The sequence below is a fragment of the Lepeophtheirus salmonis genome, chromosome 7 (assembly GCF_016086655.4).
Source record: "Lepeophtheirus salmonis chromosome 7, UVic_Lsal_1.4, whole genome shotgun sequence".
Lineage (NCBI taxonomy): Eukaryota > Metazoa > Arthropoda > Copepoda > Siphonostomatoida > Caligidae > Lepeophtheirus > Lepeophtheirus salmonis.
In genome coordinates this window covers 15295405-15320679 of record NC_052137.2, presented here as the reverse complement: position 1 = coordinate 15320679, position 25275 = coordinate 15295405, and the positions used below count along the sequence as shown (strand labels likewise).

General features: G+C 28.1%; 1 protein-coding gene across 1 annotated transcript in view; it reads right to left on the bottom strand.

Moving 5' to 3' along the window:
* The window catches only part of LOC121121667 (solute carrier family 35 member F2-like), a 221402-nt gene that overhangs the window by 147421 nt on the left and 48706 nt on the right, over window positions 1-25275 (bottom strand). The window lies entirely within an intron of this gene.

The following is a 25275-nucleotide window of genomic DNA, read 5'->3' as shown; positions in this document are numbered from 1 at the left end:
GAGTCCAAGTTATGCTTCCCTACCCTGTAGTTAAAGTAATATTTAGATAATGTTAAACGTTTAAATATTCTTTGTATATTAATATTTTAAGTCAAACATCCAAAAATTTTAAAAATGGGAGCAAAATGACAAAACTGTATTTGAGCTTGAGACATATGATGAAAAAGGAAAAAAAAAAATATATTTAATTTTTCAACTAAAACCTTTGATGTTGAAATGGTTGGAAATTTTAAGGATTAATAATCAAAAAATATTTTTTTGGTTAAATGAAATGTTATTTAATTATACTATTAAACACTCTATTATTAGTATAGTTGTAAAGAATATGATAGTGTTAAACTACAAATCAAAATTAATGTGATCAATCTGACTATTTCAAGAATGTATGGGTTTTATTTGATTAACTGTAATCAGTCGTAAGAGGAAATAAATAAATACAAATATTTCTCTTCATCTATCAATAAACATTGGTAGAAATTATTCCGAGGTCGATCTTTAATTCTACTTTTAGTTGGTTAAACAAGGACTTGACCTTATAACTCCTAGTCAAATCCCTTGTGTTCAATTCCTTTATCCATGAGCTTACTCACATTATTCTTATTTATTCTTCTAGAGAATGAAAGAATAATGATGAAAGCATTGAAAAAAAAATCCCCACACTATTTAGGTTGCAAAAACAAAAAGTCTTGTTCATAACTACAATAATTTTTTTAAATATTTTCAACTGTCTCAACGTGTATAAAAACTGTTTTAACTGATCTGTTTGACAAAAAAATATGCCAACATTAAAATTGATGTAACAGGTATCATTTATAATATATTATGTAATTGTTACCAATAGTTGTTCATTGTTTTGAGTTTTGCAACAAATATAATTTGGCTATATATCACATCTACATATAAAGGGAATTTTGTTCCAACTAGTACCTCCATCTACTGAATATTGAGTAGATTTGTAATATATATATTTTTTAATGATTGTTGCTTGTTGGGAAAATTTTGGTTCTTAAAAAAAAAGGAAAATGGTGTTCGAAGCCTTTTAAGCAAGGCATTGCGAAAAGAAATTAAAAATAAATAACAACATTAATAACAAAATGTGTATTATGTGATATATTTTCATTGCAAAAAAAAAAAAAATCCAGCATGTGTTTGAATCTTTTCAGCATATTCATTAAACTTTTATGGTGTACTAAAAATTCAATGTTTTAATTTTCTCTATATCAACAACCCTCTCTTTTGGTTCTAATAGTAAACATATATTTGCACCACAAAAATGGGTACATTTGAGCGACATTGAGAAGTGGCTCCCATTATCTCTCATACTTTCAAATAAAATTGTAAATTTTTTCAACATGGGCCGACAATTTTTTTTATATACAAATGAAACATTGAATAGATGTAAATTTCTAAAATAAATTGATAAAGTAAATTAAATAATATTTTTGTATCATTGGTGGGCTGGTTTAGCTACTTTTAAGTCGCATTTTGCTCCTGTTTATCCTCTTGCATTATTATCCTCAAGTTTCAACACTAGTGACGTTACATACCTACAATAAATAAAAATCTTTGTATTAATCTACATATACATTGTTTAAACATTTGTAGTAAGAAATAAACATTTCTATACCTATATAAAATTAATTTATGTAAGTCTATTTTATAAAATAATTTATGATTTTATTACTTTATGGCTAACATCACCAATAAAATATCCTTCTTCTGAGGTTTAATCTTTTTGAATTACGAGATATATAAATTTCTTTTTATAAGTTATATGTAGTACTAGAAAGTGTACCCTGCATTAGTCTGAGTTATTTTTGAAAAAACTATGAAACAGTTTTTCAGTTTCTTTGTATACCCATTTATTGTTTTTAGTCAATTTCAAAAACTTTACTTATATATCAATAAAAAATTATGCCTAAATTTAATTTTGTCCATTTATTTAATTTTAAAAATAATTGAAATAAAATTAAATATATATATTTTACATAAAATTGTACAAAAATATTCAAAACTAGAAACCAAATTAAAAGTACTTTTTAAAAAAATTTGTTTTGTACTTTCTTCTTCTGTAAAGAATAGGGATGATTACCTTACCTGTGGACTCGTTGCCAGAACATCACTTATTCGGAAATAAAATATACATGGATATTTGATTTTCGAATATCATAATGACAAAAGGACTCCACATCTATAATTTATCTAAAAAAAAAAATGAATTAATGTCCCTTACGCGTTGTATACTTATATTTGTTTGTAAACAAAGTAACAAAGAGTGGTACAGTCTTATGGCCAAATAGTACAATCCTCTATATATGATAACATTATTTTAAATAAAAAATATGCATGTTAACCTCCTAAGGGGATCTATGAATTTTTGTTTAATTGAAATTTAATAAGGATTACCCTTTTTAAATTTATTCATGTTGCACACGGATAATAAATATTTTCTATCTTGCTAATGTTCTATCAACACTTTAGTATACATGCATGAAAACTGTAATAACCCAACTTTACAATATATTTCAAATCAATTTAAAGTGCATCGATGCATTGAGCAAAGTTCATATTTTTCGGCTTAATATTCCATCAAATTTATTCAAAAAATGATTTTTATTTTATTAGTTCTGAGAAAATATGAAAACTATGATAATAATTGTCTTGAATTATGTACTTTTGTACTTTTTTTATGAAATGAATTGATGCAACTAAAACTTCAATTTCAATTTTTTGGGAAAAAAACAAAATTTCATAATCCTATGAATAATTTGTGAATTCAAAATAAATCCCAAATTTGTATGAAAGTTTGTGCTTCCTACTACTTTTGTATAATTTATCTTTATTTACTATTTCACTCCTTGTTTATTTAATTTCATTTGGTCAACGCTGATGCAGTACCGTTTATTTATTTTTTCATAAATATCCATCAAAAAAATGGAATACTAAATAAAAAACAATCGATCAAAGATCTTTGGATATGCATATTTCTGGAATAAGTATTTTTTAATATAAAACATGGGACATTTCTGTGTAATATACGCTTTAGTACTTATTATTCCTATGATTGATGAATAAATTACAAGGTTCTAAATATTAGTGTCCTTTTCATCCTTTTTAAGCCTAAAAAGTTTATCAACTTCAAAATAAGATCAAGACATATTTGTTAATAAATCATCAAAAACATACTTCCATAAGTTTTATTAATCATAATTTTAATTTGGGGATTAGCTTAATTGTGAAAATGAATATGAATGATATAAGTCCCGAATCTGTATAATCCCAAATTTCTAAGAAACCAGATGAGTGATTTTTTTAAATCTGTATTGGAATTTTTGGTGCAAATTTTCAGACTGTAATTGCAGTTAAATCAAGTTTGATTTATTTTTTTGTTTAACTATAATTTTCTAACAGAATATTTAAAAAATAAATAATGTTAAGTTGCTTCACAAATATTATTATGTCGATTGTTTGACTTATTGTAATAAGTAATATATATTTTAGAGGCAAGGAAATAAACTGTAGTTTAAATATAGTTTATTTACATTGTATTTGATAATTATTTATTATAGTTGTAGTCAAATAATTGGCTTATTTATACTTAATTTTGAAACTTTTCACACACTTTTACATTGTTTATTTATTAAATTACTTTTCTGTACTAATAAATTATTCCTAAGTATGCATAACTTCTCTAAAAAACAAGGAGTTGTTGATATAAAATAAATACGGATTATGTTATACTGTTATTATTGAAATTATAACTTATTTAAAAACAAAGATGATTTTCTTTCCATTTTCTGATAAAGAAATAAGACCAGTTAGCAGTCGCAATGTCACTGGCTGTCAAAAAATTTATTTTGCTTGATACATATGTACTTGTAGTTTCATGGTATTGAAAAGCCACCTTGAAAATATTGGGAAATTTATCTAAATTATCCCTTCACCATACCACTGGGTTTCGTCAACTGGGATGTATTTTATCATTTTGCATGTCATTATCTATTATTTTATTTCTTTTAGATAATGTTTTATTGCTTTTGACACAGATTTGTAGGTATGCTGTCACTATTTAAGGTCCATTATATATTTATGGAGCAAAGCCAGTTCGATTTTGATAAATATAATAATCAACACAATGGCTAAGGTTTATTTATAATTTATATTATTTAAATATATTCACAAAAAAAAAAATGATAAAGCAAAAAATACTCCCAAAGAATTTGTAAAAATAATTGTTAATTTCGAGAAGGCTTTTGACTCTATTAGCCAGAAATTTATTGTAAATAATTACACTGTGAATTTTTTTTCTTGCTTGAACTCTAATAACGTATTCTTAAAGAATTTGGGCTGCTGATTCCGAATATATGCTTAGATTTGCCCATCACATCAAGTTTTTGTGCTATCCGATATTTAATATTAGAGGATGTTTATATTAAAAGGCTATAATGATAGCATGTGTTCCTGTTCCGTGTTTCAATATATAGCTGTGTGTATGCCAGCTTTTCCTTTAGCAATCAATATATCCTTTATTTAATCCAATCGATACTGGTGTAGTTTTCATTGGATGCGCTTTCTTGTATTGCTTTCATTTGGATTTAATAAACGTTGGGGATTAATAATTTTTTTTTAAATCACCAACATAGCTGGTTACCAAATCCGAACACATCTGTTTAAGTGTATAAGGTAGCCATGTCTACATCCTCGCGGAGACGAAAGTGCTGTAGGGAGCCAAATATATTCTGCCATATCTGTGGATGCTTCACTTTATCCCCTCAAAGAAGGAACATAACTCCCTTCGTTAAGGTGTGTCTAGGTTATTTTAAAGTACCTCGTGGAAACCAAGACAAAAATGGGCACCTCACATAGTATGTACGACTTGTCTCGAAACTGTAAGATCATGGTCTCAAGGAAAAAATGCTAAGATCAAATTTGTTGTGGCAATGATTTGGAAAGAACCAACAAACTACATAGATGATTTATACTTTTGCCTTGTAAATATTAAAGGATTCAATAAAAAGAACAAGCGATACATGCCATACCCTAGCATCTCCTTTGCAACACGACCAGGCCTTCATTTGGACGAAATACATGTACCTGTTTCACCAAGTAAGCAGATATTTATGAGAAAGCACATACTTCAGTAGATGATGATGATGATGAAGAAGATGCAAATTATACACAATAGGTTTCATTGTTTGGTCAACTTTCTCTGTAAAGTCAACCTGAATTGGATGACCTGATTCGAGACTTGAATTTACCTAAACAATCTGCTGAGTTGTTGGCTTCCAGACTGCAAGAGCGAAACATGATTACTCAGGGCAGAAGTGCCACATTTTATCGTAACAGAGATTCAGAAACTGAGGAAACTTTTTGATTCCGACAATCACTTTGTATACTAGTGTGACATTGAAGGGCTTCATGTGGCTGTGGGGTTACCTGTGTATCATTGAAATGAGTCGAGACTCTTTATTACTAGCTTAAAAACAAGTTTAAAGTGTGTTTTACTTCACAATGGTAACATAAATGGATGTATCCCTATGGACACTCAGTCTCCATGAAGGAGGAGTATGTAAACATCAAAATAGTACTTGAATGATGGAAATACTGCAATTGCTAAACTAATATGTAGTGTGTTAAAAAAAACATGTGAATCTTGAAAAATTAAAGAAAGTTTGGAAGGAGAGCAGTCATATGTTAATGATTAAATCAGTTTGTATATGTTAATGATTTGTGTTTGTTGTTGATAAGGAAGTTCAATCCTCGAATATTAAATAATAATTCCAACAGATTAGTAAAAGAAAATTCACTCTCCAGTTTACAAATTTCAACAAAACAGGCAATTAAAATAACAAAAATTAAAAAAAAAAAAAAAAAAAACAATGTTCAGATTGGCAACTTCAAAAATATTCAAACAAGTGTAAACGCTATGAATTTACAACTCTCTTGTAAATTTAGAATAATCATATGGTGCACATTACTTATGTAAGTATGACAAAAAAATTGCTAAATATGTATTTAACATTCTCAAAACAAAATACAAAAATGACTTTTTTTTAAATTAATCAATATAGATAGGTACATATTATCTTATAGGTATTTGTCAAAGATATTTTTTCAACAACATGCCTACCATATGTACATTACATAAATATGACAAAAAGGATAAATAACTGTATTTTTATCTAATACTTACTTGTCAACAAGAATATATTTTTTTTTTTTTTTTTTTGAGAGTATCAAAAAACAATTTGTGATAGTAATTCATTTTACTGTCAGGTTGAAATGCATTTAAAATAAGCTTCTTATCGATATATATATATATATACCTTATAAAACATAAGGCCTGCCATCGAAAAAAAAAATATGGAATATTTTTCAAAAAATTGAGCGTGGATTAAATTTATATTATATTACGAATTATCATCGATTTTTATTCAGCAAACTAATCTTATTCACCTTTTGGAGACGTCGCAATTTGCACTTAGATTTACCAAAATCTATCATGACCATAAAAAAAAAAAAGAGAAATCTTAATGATTAAAAGTCGCTAATGGAGTTAATAGAAATGATTGCTAAAAAAATTGGTTATCTTTATTTATTCCACAAAGTTGATTACAACATCAATAACTCCTTTAAATATATCGATGACATATTGTACTGAATATACTATATACCATATGAAGTAAAAAACCTTGAAGGAGAATTAAAGTAATTATTATTCTTGCCAAAATGAGATCCTAGAGGGTCGAGATTGATTGATGATGAAGTCACTTGCTGAAATCTATGATAGCGTCAAATACAAAGAGTTTTTTTTTTTTTTTGGCTTTTGTCTCCGATTTGAAAGGTCCTTATCTCTTTGATTGGGGCATATTGTTATAATGCAGTTAGTTAACTGAATGAAAAAGAAACTCTAAAACGTATTTAATTACTTGAAAAATATTGATTGATTATGATCATTAAACATTTGAGTTTTGTCATTTTTTTATTTCTCCATCCATTTTACTCTCGTATATATTAATTAAAATGCTAAAAATATATGTATAAATTTATTTGAGAAACAATAAAACTATATTTTAAAATTGTCCTTATAATATGAATTTGGGGGTTCAACAAGATACAACATTGTTATTCTTATAGTAAAATTCTTTTGATAAAAAAATAAAATATTTTTTACTTTATCCTAATTTATGGAATCACATAAGTACTCAACAGTTTTGATGAGGTTGCGTATATTTTATCCGATAATAGCTACAATAACATAATTCCGTAACTTCTGTTGTACGCCTCAGTCCTCAAATTGAAATCTAATAATTCATTAAGAAAAACAAAAGAAAAACTTTTAAGCAAAACAGATAATTAGATACACTAAACCGCGATTAAAAATGGCTAAATAAACGAAAAAATCGTAAACAAGGCATTATATTATTATTATTTTTTTTTTTTTGCATATAATCTCTATTAAAGCTTAAAGATTATACTGAAAAGATTTAATGTAAATTAAAATGTATTAAAAGTTTTTTTTATAAATCTCAGGATGTATAATATCTCGGTTCACTAACGCAGGGTTAAGATTAAGGCGATACAGATGCATCCTTAATGCATCAAATTATTCATTCGCAATTATAACTGTAGCTATATGGATGTTTGACAATAAAAGGTCTGCTGCAACTGTTTCACGTCTAAATAAGATGATTTTTTCACTCATTGGAAATCTATCAATTAATACAATCCGTATATATTGTTGGACAAAATAAATCAGGCTATGTCCAGTATAAAATGTTTGTGCTTTTATGTGTGTGGTGCTAGTGATAATGTACGCCATAAAAAGAAACCCAAACTTTTGACCTTTCACAAAATTTTATGCATACCCTTACTTTATTCCCCAAAGTCATAGAAATAAAATATTTTTATATACTTTTGTAACATATGTTCTACCACATATTGTTCAAATAAAAATTTATTACAGAAATATATTGTACATAGACTCAGGTTGATATTCATTAATATGGTGGTATCCCATTTTTAGATTGTGTACCTACAATATAATATAATGTATGAGTATGCTTTTAACGGGGAAATTTGCTACGATTTTTCATGGGAATGGAAGTCTGTACAAAAAAAATATATATGTCTATTATCATATGGAAAAAAGTACAAAATATTTGTGGTAGCTCTCTATTAAATGCATTGTACTATAAATGTTTAACCATAACTTCACAATATATTCCCTGCACTAATCCTATTTTAAATGATGAAGGTTCTCCTTTCTATAGGAGTAACACATTTTATCACCACATAATCATATTTCAAGCAGCTAATATTCATATCTACAATGATGAAACCCCAATGTAGAATGGGCATGTTCAAAAAACAACAACTGAAAATCAACATGGTTACCATGACAATTTGAAAAATATTAAGGATGAGAGATAGAATAATTTTCATGACGTTTCATTAGATCAGCTTCAATCAGCTGTGATAAAAGAGGAAGGAGAAAAGGATATAAAAAAGGAAATTTACATAGAATTAATTCGATTTTGAGCCCCAATTCTACTCTGAGTCCAACAAGCACTTAGAATTAATTATAACTCTATAAAAATCTCCAGGGGTACGCCTCGTCTTTTATCGCACACACAGAATCAATCAAGTTTTGAATATGATTGAATCTATTTAGGAAAGGATGCTCACTACTCAGGAATTAAATAAATATGACATCTGCTACAGAAAAGAAAATCCTTTATTTATCTTACCTATTACAAAATAAAGGTCCAACTAAAGAACACACTGGATTTACATCATTGCGTATATATATATGTTGTGTGCAAGTTAGGATGCTTGTAAAAGTGGCAACCTATTTAACTAAATTGTACGAGCTGCAATTTCTTCTCTTAATTTATATTATTTTAACATAACGTTGCTCATTATAATGGTAAACTATTAGTTCCTACTTTCCTTTTATTTTGATTAATGAAAATTACAGGGTTATGATGTATTTATGAGTAATATAACTGTGGGCATTTAAGCTTTATACTGTGCCACATAATACCTGTATTCTAGTAATTTGTATTATAATAATAAAAAATTACAGGGTTAACATATGGAATATTCAATAGTTGTATTATCATCGTGCTAAGTAGTGTAGATCCTTCACTTGGAACTAGTTATCTCATTTTTTGGTTCCAACGTGTACAATTAGCTCGTAAACGTTTTAATTTGTACACAAGAAATATATGATTGATATAGTGCAGATTTATGATATTGAATTCATTTTTTAAAATGTATCAATTCTTTAAGAAAACATTGTTATCATCTTGCTATTGTTATTTAATAATCTTTTACATAATATGTGTTTATACTAGTGAAATAATCTTACTTATGTCATTTGATTTTGACATAATATTAATAATGTAGTTTAACTTAATTCATTGTGTATACAATTTTATAAATTAATTTTCTTATCAATGGAGGTATATATATATATTTTTACATATTAATATATATGTAGAAAGTACATGAAATGTAAACTTAATGGGTGTTAAGATCAAAAGGGTACATTTTCAAAAATATTTAAATTGTCACTGGGGCCACATTTTGAGATAGATTTACTTGAAAGTTGCATTGAATTGTACATATGAATGTTAAAAACAAGCTTATTTGATGTATTTGCTTGCAATCATAGGCTGGATCCGGATCTGGCAAGTACAAGAGGCATTCATGTGGTGGTTCCATGTTATGTTGGTGATTGTCTCCTTGATGGAGGCAATTAGAGAGTCAATGACGGCATTGGATGTGCAATATGTTTTATATTCAACATGACCTTAGACAAATAAATCTATCGGCTCAGAGCTGGACAGTTCGGGCAATATTTCCTTAGAAATGAAATCATAGCAATACTTTTCCCTGGTCGTCTTTTTTTGCGGCTAATGACGGATCTGAGATTATCAGTCTTCAGAAGCACCTTTCGATTATTTTGCACGGTCCGAATGAGAATTGGAGACCTCGCAGTTTCGAATCTTTTTTTTGTTGTGGATAAAAATAATCGTCATTCTTTATATTTGTAGAAGCTATTCCCATGATGCTAAAAACTTATCTAAATTTTGTAGTTACAATAGTGTTTCTGAAAGCAAGAGATCCCATTAGACAGCTGCATAATAACAAATTACCGGCGCACGCAAGCACCGATTTCACCTTTACGCCCTGTTGTTACATTCACAAACTGGGGTGACCGGCAAAAAATGTCATTTACTAAACAACAGAAGCAAAATAGTCAATTTAAAAAAAAAATAAGACTGTAGATTCATACAACTTTCTCAAAATTTTTAAACATAGTTGACTTGGTGGTTTTATTTGAATCTATCATTCCTACCACGTGTACTTTTTTGAGAATTGTAGAATTATTCTTCACAGGGCCACTAGAATTTTCCTAAAGTTCATTCTTTTTGGAAAGTATAATGCTTCACAAATTTGGCAATCAAAAAATGTTTTTCCCATTTATTTTGAAATAGAAAAAGTATTATTTTTAGTAATAACAGACCAATGCAGGGATGAATTGAAGGGAATATAAACTCTTAAAGCTCTCGCAAGCCCCCAAATAAATCAAAACAAACCGTTTGGTTGTTTCATACACCTATTTGCTAAATTTCAGATTGATATAAGATTTAAAGATGATCCTTTTTTCCATTAGTTATGAACAGAATGGAGGAAACTTATACACTACGGCAAATTGCTCAATACTTTTGGGTTAGCGTAATGTCTTTATTTCCAAGTCTTAAAATTAATAAATATGTTTTTGACAAATTTTAATGTCAAATATTAAACTATATGTATTCAATAATAGCTATTATAAATCAGTAAATATCATTGGACAGTACATTTATTTATTTTTAATCTACAATTAAAGACTAAAAATTCAAATTTGTACATAAAATGATAAAGAAATCGTGAAAAATAATATATTTAAATCTCTGACTTAGCAGTAAATACACACATAGATTAAATACAGTGAACAATTAATAACCAGCAAACGAATAAACTAAATAATTCGTAGATAAATGTCATCGATTTAAACTAGTTTCTGAACAAAACTTTTGAGTTGTTGTCAGGGCGTAAAAAATGCTTCATTTATAGTCACCGTCAATAATTTTATTTTTAAATGTCGTCCTATTTTCTTTAAACCCTATACGGACAATAGGAACGTATAAGAAATAACTTGTTGAACGAAAGGTTTACAACTGGAGTAGTAGAGTATTATTTTTTTTTATTTTATTGCCCACACAATCAGTTAAAAAATGGCCTATATTGCGTATAGCATCATTGTTTACTATGAAAAAAGAGTGGCGGTATAGCTGAAGTGCATCCTACTTCACTAGTTTGTCTATTTACTCCACTTCCAAGTAACCTATGGACACAACAAAAAAAAAGTAATGTAGTATTTAGCTTCTTTAGCCTGAGATACTAATTGGTACGTATATATACACTATGATGGAATTTTTTTTATCATCTTTTCAAAAATGGTTCGCATTTTTTCCATATCTTCCATTTCAATAAAAAGTGAAAGATTTCTTATTTTTTGGTCACAGTTATAAGATAAATGACTCTTATTAATACTAAAAACATATTAACTTTTTTTTTTTAATTTGCAGAAAATAATTTGGTCATTATTAAGTTAATATATAAAGGTGATATTAGCTCCACACTCTCTTTACCACTTTCATATTTCTTAGATGAAGTGGTCATCCAATTAAAATATTTGAAGAGCACATTCAAAAATGGCTTTACAACAGAGAAATAGAGAGTCAGCCAAACTTTTCATTATTAATATAGTTAATTGTCATATAATGAAAATGTATAAAATAAATATTGACATTTTTCTAAACTCTACTCCGTTTTTTGTTTTTAAACTTTAAATGTATCTATTGCAAAATTTATATCAATGGTCAGAAAAATTAAAGCCCCAAAATATGATTTTTATAGCTCTTTGTATTAATTTCAAAATTTCATTAGCTTTGTGCTAAATGTAAATAAAAATATATTTCAATTAAGTAGTACAGGTGTGTTCAAAAAACCGGTACACAGTACTCAAAGAAGATGATGTTTATTTGATTAGCGGTGCACTAGCTTCAGCCAATTGTATTGTAAAATTAGAATAAGGCATACAAGTCCATAAAGTCCGGAATAAGTTACTGTTGAGTTTGTATATAGATACTTCGAGAAGACGGATTTCTTTTATTGTAGGCGGATGTGTTTGGTCCATTGAGTTTGGACTCTACCCAAATGACTAAAGCTGTAATTTTATACCGCTGAATATTTTTTATTCTGAACAAGAGAATGACCATCTAACGTTAAAAAAATGGTCCTTCATGGACGTGTTTTAATATATGTATATATATATTGAGTAGTAGCCTTATTTATATAAAACCTGCTTATTTAGAATCCCAAAATAGCCAGTTATAACACAGTTGACATCCAATCAGAATGTTCTATTAAGAAATAGAGCGTACTTAAAAAAAAAAGTTTACCTTAGTAAGAATACAATAAGATTGCTCTTATTAATTATGTTTTCTATATATAAAGTATAAGGTATCCCGAAGCATGGACCACAATAGTTTATAGTAATCTGGATTAACAAAAACCAGACTTTAATTACAATATCTCCGGCGTGGCTTTTAAGTTCACTGCAATTTAGTCAATATTCACATCACCAGATATGATATTTCTATTATTTAGAAATAATGTTTGTTATCGATCCTTAATATCAACGAGTAGTGCTGGGTACTCCCGCTAGTAAATGATTAAAAAGAAAGAAGAAAATTAAAGCTTTTAATTGTAGAATCCTAAAATGTATCTAATATATTTTTTGAATGTCTATTATTATGAACAATTTTTAATATTCATAAAACTTGTCAAGGCTCTTTTTGTCAATCTGAAGTGTAGAATAACATTATTTACACATGTCTACACATTGAGGTAAGAAGTAATACTTTTATGAGGGAATTAACTTTAATTTTGCCGAATATATTAACTAATTGAAACAAATTTGGGACTATGAATTTAAAAAAAATATATGCTATTTAGAGTTTTATAAAATAGTTATTTTCCCAAAATATTCCTATGTTTGTATGAACAATTTCGGGAGTTGTCCTCCCGTTTCTAGGCCTTTGTGTCCCTCTTTGTGGAAGTTGAAATATTTGCCTCTGTAAATATCTATTTTTTTATAAATGTTTCCTAAAAAACAACTTTACTTTCTCTACATATGAAAAGTTAACAAGAATACACTTTTGAAAAGTCACGTAGAAAAATGACTGATTTTTCTTTACTATACTTTTACAAAAGAACTAATAATTTAACCATGGTTCGATGATTTATAAATGTATATTTTGTTGGCCGTCTATGGTAAATGTGTGAGAAGAATTATTGTCAAAAGATTAAGTTTCGTCTTGATAGAAAATATAGCATATTTCTATTATGTTACCTCTTAAGTTCTTCAACTTACTTTTTTGTAGCAACTTATACATAAAAAACTACAAATTGTACAAAATGTCAACATGTACACGACAATTATTTATATTTATGATGTGAAGATTTTTAGATTTTATATAAGCCGATGGTTTAATTTGTAGTCAACTAAGGATATGAAGCACTTATATTAAATTATAACTCCCTTTTGATGAGAATTATGATTCGGGGTTATAAAAGTTCATTTGGATTTTTGATAAACTAATTACTTTCTGGTGAAATTTGTTAATTTATATGTATATGTTAAGATTTAAATATCTTTATTTTAACTTAGTAAAAATGATCATTCCTTTATACGAAAATAACACAAAAAAGACAAGAAAAAGAATACAAGGTACTATGCTGAATAATTACTATCATCTTAACAAGACGGACTCCTACATATGTTTTATTGTACATTAGATGATCCAAATGCCTCAAATTCCATCACTAATAAAATATACATATAATAATATAAGACATAATAATTTATCAAAGTGAAATTATAGTATCTGTTAGTAATCAAACTGGATGTTCACTTAATTATAATTCTTGAAAGCCTCCCTCTCATTTGACCCACCAATTTACGTTATCCAAGGGGTCCACGTCCAGAATGGAGGAGACCCACATCTCCTTTGACCAGAACACATCAAAGATGAGCTTCCAACCACTTTTGTGTCGTCTTAGAGACATGCCACCTAAATGTAGACCTTGCTTCTTTGTGAGAGTCGACATGGACTACTTATGGTTGCGTTTGATGAGAGGTTTGATCCTCCTCTTGACCACATAGGGGATTACACCAGATTGATCACTTCTAGGATTATCGTTCTGTCCCTCCCCTCGATCGACACGCCCTCTAACAACGTAGACTGTGCTTCTTGCTGCCCCATTTGTCTTGCCACTGCTGTGGGAGTTAGACCAGTGCGCAAGAGAATAGTAATAGGAATCTGTTTTGCCAACATTTTGTAACCGCTGTTGATGACAACCAACTTCTTACTTTTTTAAAGTTGTACCAAGTATTCAAATTCATATTTATTTAACGGCTTTAAATATATTATGCTAAATTGCGTATGTGTGAGAAGTTTCGTTCAAGTCGGTATAATCGTATCATAAATGAATTTATAAAAAATTTATATATATATGTTTACTCATATTATATTTCGCCTTTTATTTTCTTTAATAAGGTAATAACCATTTATTAGCAATATTTTATGTATATTGCTTTTTAAACCTTTAATGATTTTTGATAAAGGTTTTAATGGTTTATTGGTGTTGTATAAAATCACTTATAATTCACTTTTATGTATTTTTTTCTAACAGTCTAAAACATAACAAACAGATGAAGAAAGTTTCTTCCTTTATAATTTATTTATATATTACCATTTGTATATTTTAAAAAAAAAAAAATTGAAAACGTATTTTTCACAGAATAGGTTAATTTTGTTGTATTTTTATAATTCAATATGAATGCAAGAAAATAAATAGAGAATCTTTTTAACACATTATATATTAGGCAAAGTAAGACTGTTGTAGATGTAAATTATCCGTTTGCTCCCATGAACAGTAGCTTGATGAAGAAGTATATTCATAGAAATCATCTATGTAAAGAAAAAACGAAGTGTAAAATTAGAAAAAGAAAAAAGGTTGTCTCGTGTCTCCTTTCTTCTTTTTTGTTCATTATTTAATAGATTCTCGTAATGTTAACTTATCTTCATGACTTAAGCAATTTCACCTATTTTCGTTGTAAATTAATGGAAAAATGAATAATAAAATCAATGTATAATTATGTAAACATAATTATATACTTTTCCTGTACTAATGATATTTTTAATATACAAGGTGGGGAAACATAACTACCTTTTTCTAAAAGGCAATAAAACAAGTTTTATAAGTCAAAAAGCTTTATTTAGGCTTAATAATTAAAGTACACATAAAAATTGTTATTTAAGATATTAAATACGTAACGTTCCCCACCACCCATATATTGAAAAACATAACTTTTGTGTTTTAAAACCCAGTGATTTTTCATTATTTTTCTATCTTTGTATATTACTTTTTTTTTAGAGGTTTGACTTGGATAGTTTTTTAAAAAAGATGCACAATTTCATTAACAAAATATACTATTGTTATGTTATATATGATTTTTTGATTCTGTAATTAGTTATAGGCGATTCGGAAAATATCTTAACAATATTGTTTTTCGAAATAAATCTGGTTCCAATCACTTTTTGGACAATCTTCACTTATTCATTTTTTTTTAATAAAACTAAATCTGATTACTCCAATTTTAGTTCTCTAGAAGCTCTTCTTTGAAGTTATTTGTGTTCAATATATATTTTTTTGTATATATATTTCAAATGAAGAAAATGAATTGAAAAACGGTTTTTTTACATTAGAAATGGAAGTAATTCTATTCTTTGGGAATATTTATTTTCAGCAGCAAACGCACGTTTCTCACTTCTTTAACGCATGATAGCGACTCACCATATTTAAAAAAAAAACAACCTTAAAATATGTCCTCCAAAATGAAACCTCGTCTACTTGTAACTACTTCTACAGCCTGATTATCACGCATTATAAGACTGAAGTTATGTTGCTGCACCCTGTGGAAGTTTTTACTAATTATAGCCCCCCAAAAAACCATATCCATGGCAGCTGATAATAAGAAATATTTATTATATTTTACTGTTATTTTATCTTTTGCTTCAAGAAAGAGTTTATAATAATGCTTACTAGTCTGAGGCTGTGGTCTCAAAATCTTAGACTGCCCTGAGGCCGCTGTTATTATTGTAAGCAAGTCCTGTATAGAAGATTGAACTGAAACAGTCTCACTGTAAACTTCTGTCTAGGTCCGTCCTATAGAAAATTTGGTCTAGAGTGATCTTATTAAACAAAATTCGGTATCATTTACAATATGGTGTAGACTAGTTCTATAGTTTAAATGTTGATGACGTCAATTGCGTTTCACATAGTGAATATTGACCTAAAATTTGCTTATACTAATATGTGTTGCATAAACCATACTTCTACGCGTGAGAAAAAAAATAGATCAATATACTGAGACAAATATAATAGATCCATGATTTGTTAACGATTAAATTTTGGTTTACTGTATGAGACCACAGTCATGACCGAAATATCGACCCAAATGTTCTAGAAAAAATTACTAAATGCTCAACTTAAAAAAATTGTAAGACCGAGTCTCAACACTGAAACTTATTGTTTTTCCCAATATCTTGATCAGAAATAACCAAACAATAACTCCTAATAACTAAATAATAACTCCTGTAATATTATTGGGAAAAAAATCCTAAAAATTATATATAGATCAATGAAGGAAAAATAAGGAATTTTCGTTGAAAGAGGAATAAAGAAGGCGTTTGAATGAGAAATTACAATATTTTTATAGGAACAAAGGTAACAAAAGCTCGAAAGAGTGTAACCTAAAAAGAAAAATGTATTGGAAAAAGTTTCAAAACAAGGAAGTATATAATTTATGTCGACTTTTAAGTATATCCTTATAATATCCATTGATTTTTATTTGTCATACTTGTTTAATCTACATAAAGCTATAAAACAAAGTATCGAACGTGATTTTTAGCTGGAGTAGATTCCTTGTCTTACTTGTATCATTTCCCCCTAGCAAGATGTCGATTTTATGATATGACAGATGAGGTCACTTACTTTTTTCACTACTAAAACGCTTTATTTTCGAATTCGAGTCATAACACACGCAGCTATTTATATCTTTTGCGGAATGCATTTTGTTTTGTCAGGTAAAAAGGTGAATTAATGAGGCTGCATATTTTGTAGAGTAGTATTAAAGTATACTCGACGCACCTAATAGAAAAAAGTTATCGCTATTTTGAAAAATGTTCATCACATGGTCTTCATTTCGCCAATTTGTTTATAGCTTTGGAACCACTTAACTTATAGTTTAAAATATTGCAACCATTCATTCAATATTATTATGTTTGATAACAACAATTGGAACATCTTTGTAAAATATACAATTTGTAGAACTAATAAAATGATATAACTTTAACACTATTGAAGAAAAATAACTTAACGATAACATCACGAAATGTTGGTAAATAATTAAGTTCGTATTTACCACCCCCTTTTTATAAAGTAAGTATATCTTGTTAATTATTATCACATTGAATCATACGATAAGTCTTTTTAAAAGTGTGAGTGCATAATAAAAACTCTTTTCTGATAGTATTGCGCTTAAAATATTCAGTCGTGAATTATCATGGGTGGAGGAAGAAATTCGCTAAAATTCATTACCTGAAAATGAAAACTTGTCAAAAGAAAACAAAAATTTGAGATGTATACGACGCCATTCCTGATTGAACAACAGGGGTTGAGTGCAAACCTCCGTCTCAATCTGTAAGTTTTGGCATAATCCTGATGACTAATTACAAAACAAATAGAGACAAACACATAACCTTCGATCAACTTGTCATACAAATTATATAATATTTAAATCGAATTCATTGTTTAGCTGGAACAAGAACTGGAATATATAAGTAAATATAGAAATAACTGTGATAAGTAAACAGTGGAGCGCAAACCTTGCCCTTAAATATTTTTTCCTAATAGATAAAATTCATTAGAGTTATACTTCTCACTTTCTTCAAAAGCTATGTCAATTTATGCCATTTTAATATGAAATGTTACCTTGAATATTGACACAACATAAAGTGTACTTAGTATATACGCCCAAAATTACACGGAAAACATCTGTTATATTTCATCAACACGATTCTTATTTTTTGATCTAATATGCCTTATCTTCATTTTAAAATTCATACAAATAAACTTTGTTTTATTTATAAAGTTAATCATATTACAAAATTTCCACTTTATATAAAATTTCTTAAAATAAACTCCGTATTAAAAACCTTTATCCTCTAACATTTACATACTACTAGCAAAGAATTACCTGGTATGTGTAGGGCAAAGGAGCGAGAGAGAAATGCCATTGACAATGGTCATTGGTATTTCTTCTTAATGTTTAGCACCCTTCAGTGCGAGAGAGCGTTATTATATAGTGCCTGTATATTATATGAATCATACTATAAGGAATTTAAAAACAAGGTATTATAAACTTCAAAAAATAAACCAATATACATGGAAAAAGAATTTATATGATGAATGAGTCCCTTTTTTTTAATCAAAAAATTGACATATTAGAATTCGCAAAGGAAATTGCAAATACTAATTTTGTACTATTTTTCAAAAAAAAGTACCCAATATTTTTGGCATTCTACAAAATCTACCAAACTTGCAAGATGTTTCTGAAATTAATAGTACTAAATTTTATTGTTAAGGACTATAACTTTATGTCCAAAAACATCGTTTTGTGAAATTTAGCTTCCCCAATATTTTTATACGAATCCAATAATACATTAGAAATCAGCTTGTTGCACCAAAAAAAACAAAAAAACAGAGGTGCAATTTTCACCGATTTATTGGTTTGCCCATAATTTTTTTATTTCAAACAAATGAAGAAAGGACGATTTTTCGTAAAGTTGTTTTTTGAGACGACAGTCTTTTTTTATTTATACCTCAACTCCCTTTCTAGTTTTCTTCAGCTAAAAAAAACAATTTTTGTATTTTGGGTAAAGAATAAACCCAAATAGGTTCAAAAGGGGCAGCATATAAAGTTTCAGCCTCCTACCCCCAATGGTCCGGGAACCCATTAAGAATATACTCAAACACAAAATACCTATATTATATATACAGATTATAGATGGCATTCAATGATAAAACAAAATCCAATTGGATTAAGATAAAACTTAATCCAAGTTGTCAAATCTCCATTTTGATAGATTCTTTAAGTTAACTATTCATGAGATAAATTTTCATTTTTTTATTATCATAATTTATTTTATTTAGTAATAAAATAGATTTCATTAAATTATATGAATAATATATGGATAAATAATTAAAGTTATTCATTAATAATTTTGATTAAAGAAATATTCACCTTGTAACTATTAAATTAATTTTACATCGTAAAATATATATTGTTTTTCCCCCTTCTTCTTTTTTTTTCTCAATAACTTCATCTCATAATAGAAGAGAACGATGAAGGGGAGATGACTTAGTTTTTCCCCCAACCCTTAGTAAATATATCCTAGAAGCGTAGTCTTAACACCAGTAAAGATGGTTTCTTATTATTATTCTATTCCTCTCTCTCTCAGCCAACTTTGTTCACATAAACTCTTGTGGAGCAGCGAAAGCAAAACTCCTCGTGGGATAAACATTCTGATATTATGCGATAGATAGTCAACTCTGCAATTTAAAAGGCCACTTGCTCCAGATCACAAGTTCCCCAGAGCTATACAATAGTTATGTGTTAGATGGCTTCCTACCCAATTTGGACTCCACAACCTGGCTAATTTCTTGTATTACATACTACAGGGAGCTTCAGTCCTTGAAATTATGCAATGTTGTTTTTTTCCATTACATTTCTTGCAGATTGTCAGGAGGTCTTCTTTGGAGAGCCCCTCGGTGAGAAAGACCCAATTTGAGATACAATGTTTTAAGTACATTTGTTTTGGCGTGAGGATAGGATCAAAAAACACGCTTAATGAACTCATGTACTCTTTCGTCTTCACTCACACCCTCCTTAAATTTGTCTTATTGGTCTTGCCAAGAAAATTTCCACCTGATAGTTGTCGTGGCAACTTTTATTTATCACATAAAAAACGCAAAATCCTATTAATCTTTATAAAAGATATCTAAGCAATTGTATGTACAAAGAAAAGATAATTATATAAAATAAATGGTATACCTGAATAAAGGATAGATTTTTTGATACAAAGTTTAATTAATCATAGAATAAGGAGAATAAAACTACGATTAATTCAAATTCTACAAATGTTCAAATACAATACAAACTAAAAGGAAAATAAAACACTTTTTAGTTTATTTCTTTTGATGTGCACACCTTTGTATAACTTTTATTTTAAATAAAAATAAATAACGAAGATTACGTAATAATTTCATATACTCTTTTTAAAGACAGAAAATTTATGTTTATGAATCTTCAATATTTATTAGAGTTTTTCTCAACGGATTAAAAGGGAATTTACTCAAATGAAAAATAAGTATTTCGTAGGATATTCTGCATTTAATTATTTCGTAATATATTAGAACGTGAAAGAGTTTTGATGCCACATTTATTTGCATTTTTAAAAAGTTTAGTTAGTTTTTTTTGAAAAGTTCGAGTAATTCACTGATAGCTTAGGTTCTCAGCTTTTGTTTAATATATTGAATAAGTATGATTATCACTATGGAAGAAAAAATAACTTACATTGACATTTTAGTCAGCCCCCGTAATACCACGTCCAATTTTGAACTTTTCAATGTAACTCACTAAACTTATGAAGTTTTGCGATCAAAAAGACATAAAAACTTTTTCTCCCTCAGATAAAATTCAAAGTTGAATTACCATTGAAGATATACTCGAGATAACAATTTATGATACAGTACTAGAGTTGGATCGGTCCAAGGACTGAATTTCAATTCAGACTTCCCCCCTCCCTCATTCTTTTATTTTATTGGTCCGATAATTTTTACCAATGAATTGGTCCTAAGGATCGATAAGTTGGTCCTTCAATAATACGTTCCTAGCTATCTTGTTATTTTCTTCACTCCAACCTAGGAATGAATAATATAAAAACGAAGAAAAATAATTAATTATAGCTAGAAACTATAAAATAAGTTCTAGCTAAACACTTCCTACTTTAAACCTTAGGTATATTGTCTCCTTGAAAGAGGTTATATTGAACAGGTGTAATTTCAGCTGTTGTAGTTACCATGAAATACTGATAAGAGCTAGTTATTAAGCCTGACAAGGCTTTTTAGGAATGGAACTTCATTTTTTTTACTTTTTTTAAACCCCTCCAATATTATTCCTATAAGTGATTTGCTTTACATTTTAATGTAGGATACATAAGTTAATTTGTGATCTTTCACAAAAAGAAATTCCAAATTTGTCGCTTAAATTTCCCACTATATTTACAGAGTCCTGCTTATTTACTGAAACATACAGTTTAACTCAAAATAACTCTTTTCACAAACAGCCAATAAGGATTGATGTGTTATAAAAAAATGTTACACTTTATATTTTGTTTATGAAAACAAAATTTCAATTAACTTATAGAAATATAATTTAAATCATAGATGTCTATAAAAAAAAACCATGCTATACTACAATTGTTAAAAACGGAGGATTCTGCAAGGACATCATATTAGAGGCCATCAAAGTCGATCAAGTACTTATTTGTAAGACAAAAAAAGTCTTTAAAGAGCTTGTTAAGACCTCGAGGGAGGAAAAATACTTTTAGGACACACAGGGTTACCCAGGCTATCAGAAAGGAGATCCAGAGGAATTCAAGCCCCATCAATATAGCAAAAACAATAATAATGTTTTTTCGAAAGAAACAGTAAGAATAATTATCAAGAAGTACCTTGGTATGAAACCAAAATGAGTATATACTGGTCATGGACTCCTGCAGCATATCTCCAAACGTCAGAAAACGCGTACAATCCAGGTTATGGTGTGGGAGAGCATTAGGCTTAAACGGAGTGAAATCTCCGCTTATCATGACTTCTTGTAGACTAATATATATTCATCAATCCAGGAGGAATTTAATATGGTCCTTATCTGCTTTCAGCAGTATATTGCTGCAGTAAACAGAGAAAACATTGTACAGCAGTGGTGCTTAAACAATTTTAATAATACATCGCAAAATAACTTTTAGACTCCTCCTCATCATATTTCAATCCCTTTAATTTTGCAGTCCAATGTATGGTGCAAAGGAAGGTTAATGTCATATATTGAACTAATATTATTAATTTAGGGCGTGGAAAATATGGAAAAATATTTCGAAGAAAACGGTGTGTATCAGCTTCATTAGTGTATTCAAGGGGTTCAAGGCTTTCCTTCTCCCAAAAAGCGGCCATATGGAATACAATTTCAATATGTTTTTCAATTTATATACATAATTAAATGGCAATAAAAGCAATATCCTGAAGTATCAACATTATTAGATATTAAAATAACAAATATTTTCATGTACCACAAATAAGCTTGTAAGGTTGCGTGAATATATATATTCAAATTTTATCACGGAATAATATTTTATATATATTCACGAAACCTAACCGCTTATTGTATTTAAATTTCTCAATAATTATTAAAAACTAAATTGAACAAAAATTAATCAAAATAGATCTTTTTTATTTTGAAATTTCATTTATTGTACATATCTTCAGTTATCTTCATATGCACTTAATAAAAAATCAAAAATATATTATCTTCTCACTTAGGTTCTACATTTCCCTTGATTTTTTCATGATTGTATACATTTTTATAAAGTATAATTACGATAAAGTAATGAATAATTCATTTTTCAAATACTGAAACGTTTGTATCAATTCATATTTACTTTTATTTTTATCGATTTAGATATTTTTGTCGAAATATGGCACTGAATCATCGTTATACTCTAAGCCTTTGGATTTTTAAAAAGGCTTTAAAGGCCAAACTTATGGAGTTTGAAAGTTGGCATGGTCATTTTCATGTGTTACGGCTTAAATAAGGTAATAATTCGGAATGTCAGCCTGTGGGTGTCCCAAGGCCTTCATTTTGATAGATTATGATACTTATTGATTTTATTTTCAAACTATCGATACTCCAGAAATTATTCAAAATTATAGAAGTAGTTTTGTTTAATTGGCATAGAGATTAATTTATTTATTATTAAAATATAATCAAATCTAATGAAAGTTGGCTTCTCAATGGTGAATCTTCTTAAAGATAAACCTTCATCATAGTGAAGCGAATAAACAATTCCAATAAACACTCCTCATACATTAGAGTCATAATGAAAATAAACAATAAAGTATGCTGTTTCATTAAGTATATAAAAGAAAAATATCGATCTTCAATATTGTACTTTATACTATTATTGGCCAATTCGTTTAATACTATATTATATACCTACATATATACTACTTACTAATTTATTTTTATACTTATCATAAGGGCTGTAAATCCTATGAATTTTTAGTATAAAATATTTTTTTTTTGCAACCTGAGAAGTGTTTATTTTTTATTCTCTTAAACTGTTTTTACAATGCTTTAATTCTCGAGTAAAGAATATCTACTGGGCCAACCGTCATTATTTTCTCATTTCTTTTATGGAAATTTTAAGGGATTAAGAGTAATTATTTTAAAGATTTCTTATGACCAATGTCGTAGAACATATATTTTATAGGGCGGGTCGTATATATCATTTTTTCGAAAATCAAAAACCGTAGTTATTTTTAACTGTGTTTTATCACGTAAATTTCAAAAATGTTATATTCAAAAAGATAGAATAGCACTTAGCTACATCAACTTCACTGCAAAAATTAGAAAAAAATGTGAATTTTTTCTTATTTTCTTTTAATGGTTTTCTGTATGTAGTTTATAGATTAAGAAAATATATATTTATTATCCTTAATATGAAATTTTTTTTAACATAACTTAACATAAGTCAAATAAGTTTACTATTTGATGATGTTTGGTGTAAATTGTATTTTCTTTGATGGAAGAATTGACTTGACTAATATTATGATGAAAGCAACAGTCATTTATGGGTAGGATCAAACAAGAGCACAATATTGTTATTAGTGAGCCTTGGAGTAATTACTTGTTCCATTTTATGCCAGACAAAAAACAAAAAAAAACAATAATACCCTGTAAAAATCGCAAAGTTTATATTGAAATGGTTAAAGAAGGAAAGGGGTTTTGATTAAAAATATTTTGGTTTTTGGAGGAGACTCAACAAATGTGAACATAAAATGTAGGAAAATATTTCCCCATGCTATGGTAATATAAATTATTATATTCCTTTTCATGAATAGTTTCCTAAGATTCACATAAATAGGGCAAAGCTAAATTTAACCCCCACGATTGTCAGTTCAATCTGACTTTCATTGTGAAGTCAAAGATATGTCTGTCTCAGAATTTATGATATTGTTCCTAGATCTTGATGATAGTTTCTTAGAAATTTTGAGAATGCTTCATTTTTCAAATAATCATGTGAAGAACAATGACAAGGCTTGGAAAGTACGACCACTTTTGGATCATTGGAACAAAATATACCAACGTTATACTTGAACAATTCAGAAGAAAAGAAAGCGACTACCAGAATTTATTCAAGACAAAGAGTTGAGGAAGACAACGGGAAGTATGGATGCATATGTCCCCGTGAATGCAGGTGTTGGCGTCCTTAAATGGTTCGACAACTGGGCAGTGCATATCATTTTTTCTATGAATGCCTGCCATGCCACAGTTATTTTTACAGTTTAGCTTTAATTTTCTTATAGAACCTTTAACATAGATGTAACGTAAGATTGCATGACAAAGTGTTCCGAAACTAAATATAATTAAGTGAATTATTTGATTAATTATCAGTAATTGATATTTAGGAGGCAATATATTATTTTTTTAAAACACGTTATTTAAATGTATTTGAATAGTATTTTTTATAAATTAAGTAATGTGATAGTCTTATTTATATCTTATCAAAGAACTTTTTATGTGACCTTTTTTATTTCCTATTTATTTAATATTTCATAAGAAAAAAAAATTATAATCCAAATTTTTTTGACTGCAAAATATTAAAAGTTGCAATCTAAGGTTAAATCATAAGTTTTAGCTATCCTTCATTTTATTTTATTTTTGTATGATTAGACACATTTCGAAAGAACTGT